Source organism: Camelus ferus, chromosome 17 (genome assembly GCF_009834535.1).
Source record: "Camelus ferus isolate YT-003-E chromosome 17, BCGSAC_Cfer_1.0, whole genome shotgun sequence".
NCBI lineage: Eukaryota > Metazoa > Chordata > Mammalia > Artiodactyla > Camelidae > Camelus > Camelus ferus.
The window spans coordinates 34212017-34226422 of NC_045712.1; the positions used below are offsets into that span (position 1 = coordinate 34212017).

The window sequence follows — 14406 nt, forward strand, 5'->3', positions numbered from 1 at the left end:
CAAGGGTAGCATTCCAGAAGGAACCACCCTACAGTAAGGTCTGATAAAGTCATTATGCTTTGGGCAAACAGCAATCAATTCCCTGTGACTTGAGGTAGAATAGTAGTGTTTGTGGGTTTATGTGGAAAATTGTGGCAAATGAAAAAGCTGTTAAGAAAAGATGAGGTCAGGCCACTGAGGGACCTTGTATATCACATCCCTGCTGATGGAACTCATCCGGTAAGTAGTTAGGAACCAGTATAGGAGCTGCATCAGTTGTTTTCCCACTCTAACTGTATGCTAGGACAACTGTCCTGGCAATACGTACAATGTAGCAGACCGAGACATCGGTTGCAGGCTATTAGCAACCTGGCTACTGAACTCAGTTACTAAGTGATGAAAATGGTAACAGAGAGATTGAAAAGTATTCAAAGAATTTAAAAGGGAGATGTTGCTGAACCTCACATCCAGGTCTCAGTACAGCAGTAGTCAAGATCATCTGGGCTGTGAAGAGGGTGAGTAGAATCCCAGTTGAGGGTAAAGGAGAAAATGAAAAATCAAGGTAAACACTAAAGAACATCCGTAAAAGAACAACAAACATTGCTGGGCAGGACTGAGGCCTCTGCTCTACTTGGGTAACCTTAATTGGTTGTGGAACCTGTCTGGTTTCATGACTCACCGGGCTACCAAAACAGGAGAGGAGAAAGCCAATATGTCTGGGGACTGGACGAGTGAGTACAACAAACAGAAAATTGGCTGAAAGTATGAGTGAGAGTTGCTAAAATGCCTGAACCTCGGGATGCAAGGGTGGGGGCCTAAATGTTAAGAACAAGATTTCATCTGAGATGCTGTACTTCGGCGATGTAGCCAGGGTCTCAAATAGGGTGAGTATAAAACCCAGGTGATCATGCCTTTAATGTACCTCCCTTTATCCCTAGGAAAAATGCGACAAAAGAATCTTAAGTACTAATAGCACGCAGTCTCACTGCATAAAATCGGCCCCAGGTGATTCCTGGACTCCATTTCCCTCCTCTACCCCTATTATAATTACTTTGTGACACAAACTCAAGTCTGTGGCTAGATAGAGAAATTGGACTCGTCCTCATTTTTACACCAGCTCAATCCCCTGCAGGACAACGCCCAGGAATCAGGTTAAGCCCGGGCAAAAGAATCCCGCCCATAATCGAGAAGGAGCGACTCGACATGGAGGCGATGACGAGATCGAGGGGGAGGGAGGGATTCTTCTAGGCCCAGGGCGGTCCTTAGGAGACTGGAGGCAGCAGAGAACTCCCATAAAGGTATTGCGACACTCCCCTCCCCCTGCCAAGAAGGGTGCGGCCTTCTCTCCGCCTCCTCCACTGCAGCTCCCTCATGATTGCAGCTCGCGCCGATTTTTGGAGAACATGCGCCTCCCACCCACAAACCAGCAGGACCGACCCCCGCTCTTTCCTCCACCCCCACGGGTCCTGGAGCAGGTCGCGCTAGTCTCGTCCTTCAGGCGGCCGGCGCCCAGGGTGGAGCCCCAGTCGCCACCACCCAGAAGTCTCGGCCCGGCAGCCCGCCCCCGCCTCCAGCGCGCGCTTCCTGCCACGTTGCGCAGGGGAGCGGGGCCAGACACTGCGGCGCTGGGCCTCCGGGAGGACCGTACCAACGGCCGCCTCCCCTCCGACCCGCGCAGTGGTTTCGCTCATTTGGGACCGAGCCAATAGCAAGGGGCCGTTCCTTGGACTTCAGCAGCCAATCAGATGCTGAAGCCGAGAGGGCGGCGGGTAAACCAACTCCCCCGAAGGAAGAGGAGGGTGGCAGGACGCCCGCTAGGGAGCCACTTTCACTGACCCTCTCCTCCCCACCGCGGGAGGCCGACCGCACCCGCCAGTCCAGCTCTCTCCCCACCCCACCCCACCTACTTACCCACCCACCCAGGGGGCAATGCGAGTCCCTAGGCGGCTGCGCACTCCCGACGCTGTAACTGACAGGCGTTTTACTCCAACCAAAACACGCCATTTGTGTTTTCACACACGGCGGGAGGAGAAGCGACCAATCAGTGACAAGAAGAGAGCCGGAAGCGCTCCACCCTCTGCAGGAGCAATGGCTCCATCCGGATTCGAGCCTTTTCCACTCCCTTATCCCTCCCTCTCCGGTTGCCGCAGGGCGGGCCGCATTCCCGCCAACCTCTGACCACCTCTTTCCAATCCAGCGTAACAAACGCTACGGTCCCAACTTCCCGCGGGAGAAGGCGCCTCCCTGCTACCGGCTAGACGACCTCAGCCACCCATCCCCCCCAATCGGCCAGGCCTCCCCCCACACCAGAGTCCCGCTCCCCTACCTAGCCGAGGCTCTCTGAGGAGCCGGAGCCCCAGAGCACAGCCTCTTCTCTAGGCGGCCCCGGCGGCTTCCGCTGATTGGCGGCGAGCTAGCCAATGGGTGCGGGGCGGTGGGCGGAGGGGCCAATGGCGCGGCGGGAGGGGGCGTGTCCCGGGTGCCCCTGGCGCCGGCGCTGGGAATCCCCGTGCGGTCAGTGGCGTTTCCGCTCGGGCAGCGGGCTGAGTGAGCTGCTGCCGCCGCCGCCGCCGCCGCCGCCGGGGGAGGGGCGGCCGCCGCCCGCCTGCGCTCAGAGACTCACGCAGCCCCAGTCCCGCCAGTCCGCCAACACTGTAGTGCCGGCCCCCCCCTTCCCTGGCCCTTCCCCCTCCCCGCCTTTGGCTCGCTCCGCCTTTCTGCCCCCCACCCCCACCTCACGGGTTCGGGCCATTCCCGGCCAGGAAACGCCGTGGCGCCGCTTTGGGCCTAACTCGAGTCCTGCTGCCTCCCGGGAGTGCCGTGCGCCGCAGCCCGGGCCCAGGCCTGGGATAAGGTAAGGGTCCGACAGAAAACAGAGACCTACCCTCACGACCGGGCCCCGGGGGAGGGAAGGGTCACCTCCTCCGTCTCCCCGCGCTTGCTCTCGGGACGTGGGCCTGGCCCTCTCCAGGCTTTCAGCAGGAGGATGCTGCCCCTTCCCATCCCCCTCAACACCCCCCACACACCGTTGCACCCCTCTTTCCCAGGCAGAGAGGCCCCCTCCGGAATGCAGTCGACCCCGCTACTCTTTTCGCGTCTTTCCTGGGTCAGGACGCTTCCCCTCCCCCCATGGCTCTTCACCCCTTTTCCTGGGAACTGCCTACTCCACGTTTACCTTTTACTTGAGGTTAGGCCTCTCGCTGCCCTCCTCTCAAAATACACAGGCACACTTTTTTCCCCCTCCCTAGGCCCCCCCCTTTCGCGCGTCCTTGTAACAACTCTGATCGCTCTGGGGGCTCGATCCCCCCCCCCGCCCCCGTAATGTTCCTGGACGCCTTCTCTCTCGTTCTGGGGTCCCCATCGCTGATGATTGCTTCCTTTCCCACACTGAAGGCATTACCTTCGCCACCCCCACCTCACGTTCTCGGGTTCTCAGTGGCGTATGCCCCAGTAGCTCTGAGATGGCCCTACTGAATTTGTAGGGTTCTAGCTTGGAGTTGGGCCAGGTTGTGTCGTTTTCCCTGTCTTGGGCGTGGGGAGCGATCGTTTGAGAACGTCTTTAAAGGCAGAAAAACGTACCCCTTTATGAATTCCCTTTTCCTCTGCGTGGAATCCAGGGATGCGAAGTGAATGGTGGTGAGAAAAAGCCCTGTTTTTTAAGTAGGTGAATCGCGGGAGAGGGAAAGTTTTAACTGTTGGGAAAGCCCCTTCTATGCTAATTTATTCTGTAGAGCTCCTTTGCTTGCCTCGCTTCTTAGGAATAACTGGTCTTTCCCTTGGATACTGATGCTGCAGCCAGCTCTGCTGGTCTGGGTCAGGGGTGCGTGTATGACCTGCATTTTCTGCTTTCTCATGTTACTTGTGCAATGTGTTCACCACTAACTCATTTCTTGCCCAGACCTCTGGGTTCCATTGGGCTTTGTCTATACTTAGTTCATTTTTCCAGTTTTTCCGGTGCTCATAGTACTGAAAGAATCCCCAGGTCCTCTCCTAATTTCTTTTATCATTTGATTAGACAAGATGCATTTAAATGGCATATTGGTGACCAAGGTCATATTTACATTTTTTTGTTGGGCAGATGTTACATAGCTGTACTTTGATTGGGGAGGATCCAGCTGAGTTGAGTGTTCTGAGCTTTTCAGGAGAAAGTGTACCCCTATTTGGGAAAATTCCTTGATGATTAGTTTTTTATCATTGTTTTTAGGTCACTGAGAAAAATTATAACTGGTAATTCTAGGTGTGTGGAATCTCAGCTAGCACTAAAGCAGAAAACATTCACATTATCAGAGGTTTTTTGGCCTCTTGGAAGGCAGAGGTAATTTTTTTTATTGGATTTCTACCAGTTTTCTCAAAAGGGTCACTAGTTTTCTTCTATAGCCAAAAATTCTGGCCTGTTACGTGATTAGAGTGGTTTGGACAGACAGTCATTATGTATAGAAAAATGAATTATGTCCTTTCATAGGACATAACACAAGCCTCTGTCTTTAGCTGCAAATTTAGATTTGACTAAAGAGAGTGTTTGGCAAATTGGCCTTTTAAAGACTGAAGCCTTAATCTTCACTCCTAAATTGCGGGCTTAATTAAAATGGATATTTGGAATTTGGTAAATGTTGGTTTTTCTAATAAAAGGCCTTAGTTCAAACTAAAAGGGAGACCTTAGGATTGTTTCTTTCTAAAAGCATAATTCCAGTCCTTTTGGCATGGAGCACTGGTCCAAAAAAAAAAAAAAGAGTGTGTAAGGAGTGGGGGTGGGGTAAGGAGAAGGTTGTTCCTTTGGGTTGGATCACAGGGGTGAGTATACAAGGCAGCAGCAGCTGCTGGCTCTGGAGCTCTGGTTGCTACGTGAGAAGCTTGAGTAGTGCTGGCTGCTGTCTCCAGGGAAGGACAGCAGTGCAGCGTCCATTAATGCTGTTGGCTGCAGGGAGCTGCACTTAGGCGATGGCTGCTTCAGGACTGAGAAGAAACCTTGCTTTCCTGGGAATTTTCACTGCTGAGCTGGTTTGCATTTTACTGGTGGGGAGATGAGCATTAGCAATTCATAACCTTCTACCCATTTATGGATATCCGCATCTGGAAACTGGATCATAGTTAAAGACTATTCTTTATGGTCTGGTTTTTGTTTTTTTGGCAGATATTTGGTTTTTATCTGGGGATTTTGCTTGGATAGGACTGAGAGTTCTGTTCGAATTTTGATTTTTCAATCTATTTAAAACTAAAGTAATAAGAATTTAAGAATCTTCCTGAGAACGAGGATGGGGGAAATATCAGTTCATTTTTCTGTAACTGATGTGTTTTCCTTCATCTCTTTTGTCAGTAAATCAATTTTAATACTTCATTGTTTGTATGTCGTCTTCCAGTTGTTAGAATGATTTCTAAATATAAACATCAGAAGTATTCTCTTATTTTCTGAATTAGTAATAGACTTCTCCAGATTAGATTATTTCTTTAGAATTTGACCTATCATATTGATTTATTATAATATTTGTTGAATATAGTCTTCTAAGATCACAAGAATGTGTGTTTGGCCATGGTCCATCTGAAATGTAGGACAGACTAGAAGAAATATTCAGAAATTGAATAAATCTAGTGTCCAGGATGCTTGAGAAGATGCTTCTGAGCCCCTTATGTGATCTCCCTTCCCCCACAGCTCTTACACTTTAGGAAGATCTCTGATTAAGCAGAATAGTTGGTATGGAAGTACTTGGAGAACCACCACCCCAGGATACCATCAGTTACGTACAGTACTTAACAGTTGCCAATGTGTTTTCTTCCCCCCTCCAAGACTCTTGCATCTTACAGTATTTTTTTTCTTCAGAATTTTGATATTTTCAGTTTTGTGTACATGTACACAATCATCTATCCTGTGTAGTATGACTCTGGCGTTTGTGGCAGGGAACCAAAAAGAATGGGAATCAGTTTTGTCATTCACAAATATGACTTGCATTGTCTCTCAGTGATAGAGGTGGACTAAAGCAACAGAACCTTTAATGGATAGTATTTTAGGTGGTTCTAAGACTTTGGATTCTCATGTGTAGAAGATGCTATGTCAGATAGATAGGGTTTCACTTATACTGGCTTTAACTAAACATAGTTAAGGTATAAATGTCTTTTAGTTTGTTATTTAATATGAAAGTTACCTTATAAAGTAATTGCTTTTAACTCATATTTCCTGTTTGGAACCTGTTATGATCCTAATGCTTTCCTTTGAATCATAGAGGGCCTTTTCATAGGATTTATTTAACCAGTATGCTTGGAAATTTTAATATCTTTTGATAATGTTTTGTGTACAGGAACATACATACTTTCTGAATTTATTTTGGCTTTTCTGGAGAAGAGTGCCTATTTCATTTTTTGCCTTTGGACAGGAAGATTATACAGTACAAAATGTAGATGTGCAGATAGCCACTTTTACTTTACCCTCTTCATATTCATATAACTTATAAAACATTAGGCCATAGTTAACGACAATGATTATTAGACACATCTTAGTGAGAAATTGGATCGTGAATAGGATTTTCTTATAACTTCTGGTTCAACTGTTGATTTGTCAGTTTAATTTGAAACTAGAAGGCCTAGTAGTGAATTTTATTTATAAATTTTTTTTCAGGTATTGAAAACTAAACTTATTGATAGGGATGTTTTGTTTAAGACAGACAAAACTTACTTTGACCCTGTTAAATTGTGAGATAGTACCTGTTTAATAATACTACTGGTGGTTATTTGTAATTTGATGAAAAACAGCCTTTGAGAGACACTCCTTAGAAAATAAGTAAAATGTACCTGAGATAAACAGGGATTGGTACCATTCCTTACTGCCAAAAATTCCAAAATATGTGGTGAAATGGCATTTTTAACCTTTTCCTTGATGCAGTGATTGATTTCTCTCACGATAAAGATTCAGGAAAGTTCATAAAAGATTGATAGAATATCATTTCTTCATTTCTTTAACTTCTCAATACATGTTTTGTTAAATCAGTTAGAGTCTTATGAAAAGTATCCTGTTGTATATTCATTCTAAATTAAGTAAAAGATACCCAGTTTCTTGGCAGGGGGCTGGGGGGTGGGTTGGAAAGCATCACTTTAGAGAATTCTGTTACTCTGACAGAGTGTATTCAGACTTTAAACACTTTGTGATGGAAACTGTGGGAGATAATAAAGGAACGATGAAGCAGAATATCTGTCTATATGAGCCCTCACTGAGCAAGGAATTTGTAATCCCATCCTGCCTCACTTTTTCTATCATATTGATACTTCAGTGAGAGACGCAAGGGTCACATTAAGTATCTGATATGAGGATAGGGAAAAGGAATTTTCTGCTTATTGGAATAATGTCTTAGTATTTTTAAAACACTTAAGATTATTGGCCAATTTGGCCTGATACATACGACTGTTGATTTGGTCTGACTGCTTTCTCTTTCTCTTCTGTGCCCTTCTATCTTCCTTGAAGCATGAGAATTCTCAGTTTTGATGACGAATTAAAGTAATAGGAATCATTCCTTTAGCTGTGTTAGTCATGTATATACACCAAGAACTGAGGATACTCCTCGGCCAATGTTATAAATCACAAAAAAAGCAGTGGATGTAGGAATTTATACAAAATTTGTTTCTAACTGAGGATTCAAGTTTTTGATGTGCTACCTAATTGAGGGAAAATGCTGAATTCTTGCTGCTCTGCTTGAAAAAAAATAGATGGAAGCATGGGAGGAGCCTGAGACCTCTGCAGCAAGATTTGGTCTGAGTAGAAAAGGAAGATTTTTGTTTCAAATTGCCAGCTGCTTATGTCAGACTGACTCCCTTATTATGCCTCTAGTTGGCCTGTCAATATGGCCCAACAGCTAGATAAGTGCGGGGCAGGACAAAGGGCTCTTTGCACAGCAGGGAGGCAGTGTTGGTGGGGGAGGGGCAGGAGGTAGGAAAGGCAGGAGGAGTTTCTTTTCCCTGGGAGATTATTCAGTTTGGCATACAATTAAAGAAATCATTTATAGTTCCCACTCGAGCTCTGAATTTGTGCCAGCCATATACTATTAACCCCAAATTTAGTATGTCCCTGAATATCTGGTAGGAATCCATCCCCTCTTGCTCCAAAGAAAAATAAAAAATTAAAGCTCTAGTGTAGGTTAAAAGAAAATAAATCTTATGTTCTCCACTCTTCTAAATACAAAGCATCTCCCGAGTAGACCAGTTCTAGAGCATCTGACAGCTGAATTCTCATTAAAAAATGGAAAAGAATATTCTATACAAAAAAAAATTTCTATTTCATTATATATATTGTCCTTAAATTGGGATTAGACCAGAATAAGTAGAATAATTTGTTTCCCATTGTGAAATAGTTGCATATTGTTAGCTCCAGTTTTATATCAGTAATATGGAGAGCACCCTCCAGCATTCAAGTGTTGGGTTGCAGTCACGTGAAGTACTAACTGAAGAAAGGCTACTTATTGTTTCAGTCTCATTCCTACTTCCTGGAGAACCTGATATTCCCTGGAGACTACCCACCCCACCCCACCCCACCCACCCTTTTAGGTTAGGCACAGCCTTGTTTGATACATATGTGCTCAGCTCCCAACTGAAGGTGGGATGGTTGCATCTAGTTAGAATTAATATGAATCATAGAATTGGAAGAGGTGTGTCAGTTATCTATCCCTTCAAGCAAAATCATAATGAAATATTTCAAAGTTTGGGCCACTGTAGAAGTTTTCATTAAAATGTGAAAAGGATCATTGTCCTGAACAGTATTTGTAGTTATTTTTAAAATAAATGGCAGGGAATATATATGTGCCAATTCTTTTTTAAAATCCAGAATATTAAAGAATTGAATTCACAGACAAATCAGCAATTATTTTGATTGCAAAAGGATTCCTACTTTATAAAAAGTACATACTGAGGATCTTTTCCATGTTTAACATTTTGAAAGAATTTGATTTTTAGAAATAAATGGTTGGAATCAGTTTTCTAAGTACATCTGTTGCTTGAATTGAGATACCACCTGTATTGCAATGTTATTAAACTAGCCTGAAAGTTTTCCCTTCTATCCAGACTGCAGGAGAAAATAAAGGAAACTGGAGAGCTAATTTTTGCTTATGGATTCAGAGCTTGTGGCTGTTAGCAAAGAAGAGATGTTTTAACTTAATAGAGTAACTAAAAACTGCCTTTAATGCTCATTGTAATATTAGGCAAACTTGACCAAATTTAGTGTCATTACCCTCTGTAAAAGAAAGATAAATTTGTTACCCACTTAATGTTATATTTTTATGTGCAGTGGTCTTGGCAGTAATGGTATATTTTGATCTGAAAAGGGAAGTTTGAGTGCCTCATTATTGCCATTAGTTAGAAGGTTTTTTTTTTCAATCTGTAAAATAGTAACAACATTAACATGAAATTTAATGGGCTGTATTTTATATTACTATAGAAATTTAGCGTAGTCATTTCTTCTCTTTATACTTCCTTCACATGGATTATTTCCATAGATTTGTGGGACTAAAATAGAAGCCATCTAGTTCAAACCCTGGCCTCCATTCCAGACAGTTTTCTCTGCATGTACTAAGACTCACATTTGCTAGCATTAGAGTAAACATCCTTTGCACACATGCGTGTACACACACACATGCATGCGCGCACACACCACTCCTAAAATAATTAGAAGTCTCTTCCCAAATAATTAGAAATCTCTTCATCGTGACTAGTGCTCCTTTTACCTGAATCATGCCAGAGACCCTAAAACATTCCTGGCAAAAGTAGGGGGATGCATTTTGATCCCAAAGGTTGTGTTAAATGCTTTGGCTCCCCAAACAGCTAATCTCATTTCAGTAAGACCCAGCCAGCAATAGGCTAGAATGGAGGTGAAACACAGCTCTGTACCTCATCTTGTCTGTGCAGCTGCTCCACCTTATTTCCTGCTATTATTATCCCACAGTGCCTCTCCCCAGCAAACAAAAAAGAAAGTAGGACAAAGAGGAAACATTGGATGGGCTAATATGATTTTTATTATGGTTAGATTGTGGGTTTGTTTACCTAAATACTGAGCTAATTTGTCCTATTCTTAAAAGTCAGTAGCAAAAGAAATTTTATAACTTTAGTGATCTTCCATATTCTTTCTTGATAATCCATTTCAGTTCTTAGCTTTACAGGAAAAAAATGTTTTTAATCATACTTAATTTTTATTGGTTGTTCACCCAATCATTATTACCGACAGATGCCACTGTGAGTATTATTAGCTTGAAGAAAGGGAGACTCTCTTCTGTAGATAATATTTGCAGTTTGAATTGGGAGTTACTAATTTGTGTAACTTAGATTTATGACTAAAGTAAGGTTAAGGAATTAAACCTTTATGTGTGTTTACCCTTTTACCTTCAAGCTGCATAATTTATGTTCTTCAAGCCTTCTTTTTCCCATACCACCCCCTCAAAACAAGAAATTTTATTTTTGTCATTTTTGCTGTTTTCTGATGCTGAGATTTTCTCCTCCCCACTCCTGAAATGTGAAGACTCAGATAAAACCCAGTAATCTAATAAGGTGTGTGCTCTGCTGAATATGGTAAGAGGATTATTTCATAATTCTTAGAAATTATGATCTGGTTAGAATGTTACAGTATAGTGTTAGCATATTTGATAATGTTGATGTGTTAATTTTAATGTATGTCCAGGTGAATCTCCTTGTTTTATATTTGCACCCATTGTTTGTCATTTTGTATGAGGTTGTTCCCCCACCCCACCCCATCTCTATGATTTTTTATTCCTTTCCTGTTGTGATCTTTGGCCTGTGTTGAAAAATTCTATTTCCTTCCACCAACCTCTGTGCATGCCACAACACATACAGTTTGTGCTCTCACAGCTTCACGAAGGTTGATGATCTGTAGTTAATAATCAACTGTTTGGGCATTCTTGGTATCCAGGGAAGGTTTTATTTATGAGGAAGAACCTGGATGGACCTGTTGGCAATTAGATGGCCTATGAATTTATGTTACATTTTCCTTTATTAACGTAGGCTGTTGAGAACTGACTTATTTTATGAGAGAAACCAGACAAAAACAGAAGAGCCACAGTTAGATACAGTTTTTAAAAAATAAATGTTTTATTATAACATTTGGGATAGAATCTAAAGGGCACTTTATTAAAAAAATTATACTTTAGTTCTAAAGACAAAAGAATTTAACCTCCTAAAATAAAACAAAGGACTTTTGAGACAATGTGATTGACTGCATGCTGAATGTAGCATTATTGTTGTATGAACACATAAATTGTTATTTTCTCAATTTCTGTGGTGTAGACTACTACAGCCATGCAAGTTAAATGTCTTTATGCCCACGATATGAAAAATACTAGGTGAAATGACTTTAAAAAAAAAAAGTTTGAAGAAATTGTAGGAGCAAATCCAAAGTTTTGAAGTCTATTTTTATTTTTGATCTTGCTAGACAAATTTAATTTATGGCAATTAGGACTTTAATGTCGTAGTTTAGTAACAGAACAAAATTAAGGTAGATTGATACAGTGTCAATGCACATTTTAGCTTGAGGCTAAGTTGTATCAAACTGTTACAGGTTTTCATGTTTAGGCTACTTTTATTGAAAAAGTTTGCCCAGTATTTTAAAACCTATGAAATGACATAAAATATTTATAGTTTAAAAGCTAGTTATCTTACTGGTGGCATATTATATAAGCAAAAACCAGTTATTAAATTACTAAATTATAAGTTACTAAAACCAGTTATTAACTAAAAATCAAAAAAATGAAAATTATGCTGACATCATCTATGGAGCTCTGCAGTTACTGTAGGCATACCACTTTATTTAGAACAAGGAGGTAATAATGCCAAACCCAAGGGCTCTTACTTTGGAGCCTGGGCTGGTTGACCTGATCAGAATGTTTTTGTTACTCTTCCTTACTTTACTCCTAGACCATTAAGATTTGAAGTTTTGCTAGGAGTCTGACTAGGTCATGTGTTGAGGCCCATGGGAAGACATGTATTTTTAGAAAAGCAAGGCTCTGGGTGAGTGTTGCTTTCCTCTCATAGTTTATCTCAAACAGTTGGTATGAAAAGGGATGGAGGTTTGCGGAATACACTGAGCAACAAGAAGAAAAATAGACCTTCCACTTTATGATAGAACTATGTTCCAGGAAAGAGTGGTGAAAGTCACTTTTTGTTGTAGAATATCTTACCTTTTTTGAACTCTCTAATATTAGGAATGTGTTACCCAAGGGGTTGAGTTGAATATCTTTTGTGAAAATGATTTTTTAAATTGAATCTTTTATGCATAGAGTGACCATATGTCTTGGTTTCCCTGGGACAGTCCTGGTTTATGCCTGCCACATAATTAGTAATAGCACCCCTTTCACTCTCAAAAATGTCCCAGTTTGGACCATAAATTATATGCTCACCCTAATTATAGAGGATCATGGAACTTTTCATCACTCCATAGTAACCCAGGTCTCTTTTATAGAGCTCTTCTGATTCTCTCTGCTAGGATTTTTCTGTTGGGCTCCCCCATTTCCACATGGACAGTTTTAGAATGCCTTTTCTTTTGCTTTTAGTTGGCATTGAGGGAAGGGATAGATACAGATTGAATTTTTTATTATGAAAAATTCCAAATACAAGAAAATAGATGGAATAAAAAAAATGGACTCTCTGGATTTTACGTAAACTGTTCCATTCGATGAAGATAAGCTCCATACATTGTACTTGGTTAATAAGTTTGTGTCTTTCTAATTTATAGTTTCTCTTCTGTTTTATATATAATATATTGTTGATGAAATTTATCATTGTGTTGAGTTCTTACCCTTGGATTTTGAAAAATGTTATCTTTATGATCTCATTTAACAGATTCTGCTATTAGATGATCCCCCATATTTTAGTTAAGTTATTGATTATCTATTGCAAGTATACTGTATAAAAGTACTGTTACTTCTGTTAAGAATTACATAATGTCTACCTGTCTGTGTGATATTAGGCAGCTTTTGAAGGCCCCAAAGAGTTTCTGTTTGTAGGCTCTATTGAGATTTACCATATTAAAAATTAAAACAATATTTTAAAAATATTTATTAAGTAATTTTAGAATAACAGTAACGAATGCTAACATAAATAACATTTTTATGAAAAATAACTTTACAAGAAATTTCTAATGGCATTGTTTTACATTTTTGCAAATCTCTTTAGTGATAGTAGGCAACTGCTTTCTCTTAGCTGCTTTTGATTTGTCATGGTATATATACTGTTTTGTTTGAAGACTATGAAGATATCTGGCCTCACATAGATGTGTAGTTGAAAGAAGAAAGACTTCACATATTCCCTGAAAGAATCTCAGGAACTTCAGGAGTTCTCAAACCATAATTTGGAAACAACTAGCTTAGATCCATTATTTCCTTTATGGTTTTGAAGTGGTGATATTTTATCACTACTTAATTTATTTTCTGTAATATTCTTCCTCATTAATTATTTGGATACCCTAAGGTAAAATTTGAGTACAAAAGGCAAAATCAGTACTTGGCTTTTTACTTCTTATTTACCAGTTTTCAAAAGAGTGAGTTGGTAACTTAGCAGCCTCTAGAGGTGAGCAATGAAGTTTGGTTATTAATATTGTGTACTTAAGGTTTTATATCAGTTTGATATCTTTCAGTCCCTTACAGTTATTAGTTTTGATATTCACATTATCCCACGTTTGGCTGTTGGTTCCTAATTTTACTCATTCTCAATCATTTCATGGCTTGTTTCTGTGCGTGTGTATATATATATATATTTTTTTTTTTAATTGAAGTATAGTCAGTTTACAGTGTTGTTCCTGCCTTATTTTGGTTGATTTCTTGCTCTCTAGCATGACAAGATGTTCCAGGACCATTTTGTACATTTCCTACCCCAAACCTGGAATTACTCATTTCTATAAAACTTTGGTTTCTTTTAGTGGGAAATGGTACTTAGAAACCATGGTCTGGATGTTAGGCGTGTTCATTGCTTTTGGGTTGGACCTTGTTTCTAGACCTTTTCAATGGACAGAAAAAAGTAGTTTCCTTTCCTTTTTTACTTTCTTTTTAAAAAATATCAGTTGTTGATATTTGATAACTTCTGTTTTGAAGTTAGTGCTACATGATATTTACATAAACCTAATTGTTTTCTCGTGTCTGCAATCCCAGTTTCCACTAATAACCAATGTAATTACTGTTTGCTTTGTTTCACAGTACATGCACAACAGTTTTAGAGTGGCAGAACAATATGATTACTAAGTGAATTATTTGTTTTTGTCTTTAGCGTATATCCCTCCAAGGATATACAGTCAATTACAGTGGTTTAAAATCACTTGAGATAGTTCTTCTCTGTGTGGTTGATACATGATGCACAGTGAGGTTAATTTATTTTATTTCACTTTCACATTTTTCAGGGATTACTCTTTGTTTTATAATAAAATATGGTTACTAAATGAAATTTACAAATCTGAGTATA

The 14406-nt window shown here is 40.9% G+C and overlaps 1 protein-coding gene across 14 annotated transcripts in view; it reads left to right on the top strand.

The window, feature by feature from the left end:
• Positions 1-2489: 2489 nt before the first annotated feature.
• SETD5 (SET domain containing 5) overlaps positions 2490-14406 on the top strand; it is a 73789-nt gene continuing 61872 nt past the window's right edge. For 8 of the 14 annotated variants that reach the window (XM_032458865.1, XM_032458868.1, XM_032458872.1 and 5 more), the window contains exon 1: positions 2491-2833. The gene's annotated coding sequence lies outside the window, so the exon portion shown is untranslated. Of the gene's footprint in view, positions 2834-14406 lie in introns of all 14 variants that reach the window. The other 6 variants (XR_004312260.1, XM_032458870.1, XM_032458873.1 and 3 more) reach the window with 2 other exon arrangements.